Raw genomic sequence first — 7246 nt, forward strand, 5'->3', positions numbered from 1 at the left:
GAGCAACAAAATACTCAAGGGAGCAAATATGGAGACAAAGTGAGGGACAGAAACTGAAGGAGGGACCGTTTCAAGACCACTCCACCTGAGTATCTATCCCATGTGCAATCACCAAAGGTAGATGCTGATGTGGAAGTCAGGAAGTGCATGCTGATAAGAGCCTGATATGGATATCTCCTCAGAGGTCTTCAAGAGTCTAACATACTCAGAGGCAGATGCTCACAACTAGCCATTGAACTGATCATGGGGTTCTCAATAGAGGAGTTAGAGTGAAGACTGAAGGAGAGCTGAAAGGACTTGTGGCACCATGAGGAGAGCAACAATACCAACCAACCACAGCTCCCAGGGTCTAAACCACCAGCCTGGGAGCACTTAGGGAGGGATCCAGCGCTTCAGTTGAATGTGTAAGAGTGGAGGACCCTGCTGGGCATAGGTGGAAGAAGAGAACCTTGACTGCATGAAGGCTGGATGCCCCAGGGGGTGGGAATTTTGAGGGTGGGGAGGTGGGAGTGGGGGGGGTAGATAGAGGTTACATCCACAGAGAAGAAGGAGGAGGGGTGAGGGGATTGGGGGTTCCTGGGTGGGTGGGGGATGGGGTAAGGGGACAACATAGGAAATGTAAATAAAACATCCAATAAAAAAATAAAATAAAATAAAAGAAGGTATTGGAAAAAAAGAGTGGTGCATCAAGAGTTCAAGGTCATCCTTTGCTTGAAGTTTGAGAACTCTGTCTCAGAAAACAAGGGAGTGGTCCTTAGAACATGGCTCTATGGGTGAAATGGTTGTTTTATAATTATGAAGGTCAAATCTGGATATCAAGCACTGGTAAAGTCCCTGGCAAGATGGCATGAGTCTATCACTGTAGGGCAGAGAGGTAGACACAGGCAGATCTCTGGGTCTTATTAGATAGCCAGCCAAGCTTAGTGAGAGACTCTTGCTCCAAACATAAGATAACAAGTAAAGATAGCAAACATCAACCTCTAACCTTCACACATGCCCAAACACACACACACACACACACACACTGAATGGTAGTCTACAATGGTAAAAATGTTTATTTCTAAATGACTGCGTTATGATTTATCTTTTCTTCCATGTGCTCTTCTGCACTTTTCTAATTTACCATAATAGTTATTAGTTTTTTTTTTTAAGTTAAGCATTTTTGACTCTGATGAATAAAAGCAAGGGCTTTTGCAAAGGCCTGGGGAATAAAATTTGAATAGTGAACTGTTAGATTTATGGGATATGTGGATGATTTATAGTACTGATTCACAAACTATTACAAGGTGCTCTACAATTAAAATTGAGTAATAGTGGCCTTTTCCTGTTTGAAAGTTTCATTTATTTTCTTTAATGACTTATAACCAAATGTAAAACATCCAAGTTATCAGCCAATACACATGCCAATGAATTATTAACATGCCAAATAGGGCCTGGCAGCAATAAAAGTTATGGGGAAAGTTTAAGCCATAATTTGGACAAAAATATCAAGAAAAATCTCTGTTTTCAGTCCCATCAGAATTCTTACTAATGTAGCATTTTATAAAATACAATTTTTCTCCCTATATCCATATGTTACATATTAAAAGCCATAGGTTTCTCATATCTTGAATAATTAACAGATATAATCAAATAGCAAATGTACTTAATAGTACAAACCATTAAGAAAACTTTTAATCATGATGTTTGACTTCTAAGAATTTGGAAACATAAAGGACTGCTATAGTTTGGGTATGAGTTGTTTCCAAACTTATTCTCTAGTGGAACAGTGTTGGAAAAGTGATGGGACCTTAAAAGCAGAATGCCTGGGGCATTGATCCTACCAGAGAGTTTGTGTGAGTACTCATAGCTGTACACAGGTTCTTACTCAAGGTTCTGGGAAGGTGTGCTTTGAGCTTCACTGGCTTCTCGGAATTTTTAAATTCCCTCCCTGGTTTCTTCAAGGATGTTCTGATCACTCCATGGTGGATGTTCCATGTCCATGAGTTTGTACAGCTTCTGAGTTCTGCTATTGATTTCAAGTTTCATTCCATTTTTACCTAGTAGGGCAAAACAAGAAATTCTTTCAATTTTTGTGTTTTTATTGAGACTTGGTGAACACTATAAAATGTGAACTATTTAGAAGAAGTCCACAAGTTGCCAAGAGAAATGTGTATTCCCCAGATGTCAGGTGAAATATTCTATAGATATCTGTTAGGTCGTTTGCTCTGTGGTACCCCTTAACTCTAACGTCCTTTGTTGAATTCTAAGTTTTCTTCGTAGATTGTTCCTCTTATTCCTAAGATGTGTCTTCACTATCTCCTACCACAAACGTTGCCTTGATGCCCACTCTATTAGATGTGTAGAGTTACCCTTGTTTTTCAATTCTATACACTTTTGGTATTGAGTTTCATCCTCATTTTAAGCATGTGTGTGTCTTTACAGTCACCCATAAAAAAAACAAAATTATGTCATTCCCAGGAAAATGGATAGAACTGAAGGTCATTAACTGAACAAAAAGGGGGGGTCGGATAACGAAAGACAAATATCTCATGATTGTTCATGTATCTAGATTTAAAAGTAGGTATGGAGGGAGGTAATGTAAAAGCATGTTGTGTGTTGTGAGTACATGTATGTGTGTGTTTGTATGAGTGTGTGTGTATACGTGTGTGTGTGTGTGTGTGAGAGAGAGAGAGAGAGAGAGAGATTCACCTACACACGATAACAACATAGACAATGTAAGGGGAGGAAGAGGCCTGCAGTAGGTGGAGGGAATACAGAGGATTGTGGGAGGTAACCTGTGCAAACTACACTGAGACACGTTTGGAACACCCTAATCAAGCCTGGCCTGGTAGTTTGCAAGCTATTTAAACAAATTAATTTTTAAATGACTTCAAATTTCCCAGCTTGTCCTCATCTAACTCCTTATAATGCCATTTCTTCTGCACACTCTAGCACAGTTTACCCTCTGTAGTATCATAGTGGTATCACTATGTATTTATACAACACACACTGTGGTACAGAACCAGGCCTGGACCAGATACCAGCATCATAACGTTTGCACTTCACTGGGTATTGTGTTACATCAACACAAAATGATCCAAGACAAAAGGCTTCATGAAAACAACAAAATTTATCAATGATACAGAGAATATAATAGACTTAATTGTAAGTAGAATAAAAGATTTAATTAAAAGTAGAACTAAAGAAGGTTGTCCCAGATAAGAAAAAGATTATTTCTGTGCCAATACTCATGACAAAGTGACAGATTTTTGCAGAGTTTAAGATAAAACACCTCAAAAGAGATCTTAGGTGTATTTTTTAAAATCTATGTTATTATGTTCTTATACCTCCCTTACAACTCTTATTCCAACCTAATCTCTTCCAACCACCCCCCCCAACACTAGGTAAGAGAGAAAGAAGGTAGAAGGGAAAGGAAGCAAAGATCTCCATAGGCTACTTCCTGATAATTAGGAATATTGAGTTCCTTGGGGGCAAGTCCAATCTTGATTGTCAGGCTACCTACAACTTCTTTTCATCTGTTTGTTCATAACCACTTGACAAACCTCAACAACAGGGGAGCAGCAGCCTTCTCAGAGCACTCCCCATCCTCTCCAGACCCTGGCATTTATCTCTATCTAGAGTCCCCAGAATTCAACTATTTGCAGCTGGCACAACAGCACTCCCCTCCTAGAGCACAAGACAATTACAGTCAACAGCTGCGGACAAACTGAAGCAGCCCCACATCCCACACCTGGGATGAAAACAAAAACATACTCATATAACATATCTGGGTTTTTAAAGAAACCAAAACTCTCACTACAGAGGTCTGGACAAAGGTGCTTCCAAGGGCAAGCAGGAAGCTTATATGTGTGAAAGCTGAGCACTACTACAGGCAATAGAGAGAAAGTACAGAACTAAGATTTTTATGGCTAAGACGGCATGACAAGCTGGCAGTTTCTATGTACTGCCAACAAGGCTTCCAGTAATATCCTGGAATGAAATCAGACAAGAAGACATTGCCTACACAGACAATTTGTCTGTTGTTTAATCTCATGGTAAATGCAGCCTCACCTGCACAGAGGAGCTGATTTTGTGAGATCTGGACTGTTGGTAAAGTCTAGAAAAGAGGGTCCTCTGGCCCCTCAAATAGTGTTCTTCATGAGGTAGAATGAAGAGACAGAACCCACTTTATGGAAGGTTGGCATGCTCTTGATAAGTAAGAAAGGTCAGGTCAGCAAAGCTGACTAAAAGATGAACTAAGACATTGGCTACAGTATGACTTTAATCTGACCCATTAACCAATGATGGCTGCTGGCCATAAACAAACAGATAAAGTTGACATAAACAGATAAAGCATTTTTTTTTTAAAAAAAAAAAAAGGAGCCTGGTACAAGAACATAAATTTTGGATATTTTCTCATCATTATTAAGACTCTTCTTGAGCACTTAGTACTGCAGCAGAAGCATGGAAAAGCCATGGTATGGTCTATCTTATGTATCACAAAGTGGCCTCAAACGTGCTGCATAGTTCGATATGGTCCTGAATTCCTTATCTTCTTGCTTCGATCTCTAGGATGCTGAGATTACAGACATGCCCTGCTCAAACCTGGTTTTATATGATGCTGGAGCCGAACCCAGGGCTTTGTACTCTTTTTCAACTGAGATGTATCCCTAGACCAAAAATTTTTTTTAATCTAAATATACTATACCTTTTTACTTTTAATATGATAGCAAATTACTAGTTGTAAGGAAATCTTAAGTTGTAATTCTCCAGGAATTCCAACTTTTCTCTGATTCTATGGCTAGATTTTATTTATGTATAAAACTGTGCCTTCTCATGTCCTTGAACAACCCAGAAAAAAACATGAAAAAGTCCTTGAAATATCATTAAAATTTCATTTCCTGCTGACTCTTGATGGTCCTAAATTCCACATGGCATTGCTGTCAGTTTTCATAAATGTTAAATTAATTTTGACATCAAACATCTAGGACAAACTTTAGCAGAGTTGCAGGACTGAATACCTTAGGGTGTCAGGGAAGTGTCAGTTCAGTGTGATGCTGCCCAGCAGGACTCATCTGTGTTAGCACTGGGAAATTCTGCGGTTGCTTCAAAGGCTTGTAGGTTCCAGGAAAGTGGCCAGTAAATTGCAGTTAACTTTGACAAATTTCAGTCTAGTGCTATAGAGAAATTATGAAGAGTCCCACTCCCAGCCCTATGGCAAGCCAGCCTAGTGTCCCTAAGGCAGCTTACAGGAGTTAGAGTGGGCGATACAGATTTTTGTTCTCCAAATGGATGCTCTGTGCTCTGATCACTGTTGGGTGCTCAACAGAAGGGAAAATAGAGGCTGAAAGTCATTGTCAGGTCTCTCACCACCATGACTCCTTTGTTAATGCCTTTCTACCATCAGCCAGGGATTTTAAGAGACTCTTGAAAAGCACAATGCCAATGCATGTAGATGAAGGCTCCGGCTTTTATATGAGATTCCAAAAGTGGGTAACATTTGTTTCATTGTACAGGATAGAATGAGTGTTCCCATTAGCTTAGCAGAGGGAGCTGACTTCATGACTTCATAGGCAGAAAGGATCCAAAGAAAGTAGAAATGAGGAATGGAAAGCAGATGGTGCCTTTTCATTCAGCTCAGAGAACAGAGGAACTTTCCTACATCACTTTTTCAGTAATTAACCCTCTTACTGGCGCTATTTCTCTTCTGGTTTGTTTGTTAGTTAGTTTGGTTTTTTAGAGAGAGAGTTTAATTTTTTTATTAAAATATGTTTACATCATTTACATCATTTTCCCCTTTCCAGTTTCTTCTTCCAACCCTCTCACCTTCTGCTCTGTCTTGAAGTCATGACCTTTCTTTGTTATTTTTCTAGGTGTGTGTCATTCTAAGTATATTACCATGACCTGCTGAGTCTGTATAGTGTTGCTTGTATGTATATGATCTCAGAGCCAACCACTTGATATTGGGTAAATAATTAGGGGGTTAATCCACAGGGTAGACTATTCCTCTTTTTATCAGTCCCTAGTTGCCTGTAGCTGTCTGTTTAGGGAAGGGAACCATTCCACGTTAGCAAGTCCATTGGTGTTGTACTTGTCTGGGTCTTGTCTAGGCACCCATATTGTTGAGATGTCATGGGGGAAGCTTCACTGTCATTTCTAGCAGATTCTTAGAGCAGATTTTCTGGTTCCTTAGCTCTTACAATCTTTCTACCCCCTCTTCCTCCATTCTTCCTGAATTCTAGGTGCAGGAGTTGTATTGTAGATATATTAATTGTGGCTGGACACCATCTCCCAGTCTCTGCATTTTGATCAGTTGTGGTAATCTGTAATGACCTCCTTCTGTTGCAAAAGGAAGTTGCTTTGATGAGGAAGGAGAGCTATACATATCTGTGAGTATAAGGATAAGCATTTAGAATGTAGCTAAAAATTATGCTGACTTAATAAACTGGCTATAGTGGGTTTTTCTCCAAGATAATTGATCTCACCAGCCCTGAGTGGTTGGCTTTGTTTCCAGTACCAAGCATAATTTCCCTCCATTGAGAAAGCCATAAGTCCAATCACACAGCTCTTGGCATCTACTAAGATACGAGTACCCTTAGGATGACCATGCCATGCTGGTCACTGTTGTGGTTCATAGGTGTCACAGTTGAATAGGACTCTCAGTTGCTTCCTTCCCTTGAAAGTTTGTATTGCACCTTCCTGTACTATGAAAGCTAGTCCACAGGAAGGAAGATTTCATGTCGGATCCACCTCAGGTCCTCTGGGTCCTGTGTCTGACATGCATGGTGTTTTAAGCAGTAGGGACTTACCTTGAACCTCCAGGAGGCAACTGAGAGCAACAGCAATATCATTTGGGGAGTCTCTTAAACTCCCTTGGCCAATATTTTGAAGGGGATTTTTCATGCCTAGTATTGGGGTATTTTTTGTCATCTCAGGTGGGGTAACTTCACTTAAACTACACACATATACACAGATGAGGGTAGTGCATGTAATTTGAGGTACGTAAGTAATAATGTGACTGTTCTGGTTTTTGGTTTGTTTTAGTTTGGATTTTTTGAATGGCCTTTTTATCTTGAGATAAGCCAAAGAATTTGTTCTCTTAAATAAAGTTTATTCTTAGGAAAACTATTTATTTTGTAAAAGTTATTCTCTCTCTCTCTCTCTCTCTCTCTCTCTCTCTCTCTCTCTCTCTGTGTGTGTGTGTGTGTGTGTCTGTCTGTCTGTCTGTCTGTCTTTCCTTCCTCCCTTTTTCCTCCTTCTCCTC

The sequence above is a fragment of the Grammomys surdaster genome, unplaced genomic scaffold, assembly GCF_004785775.1.
Source record: "Grammomys surdaster isolate TR1022 unplaced genomic scaffold, NIH_TR_1.0 125780, whole genome shotgun sequence".
Lineage (NCBI taxonomy): Eukaryota > Metazoa > Chordata > Mammalia > Rodentia > Muridae > Grammomys > Grammomys surdaster.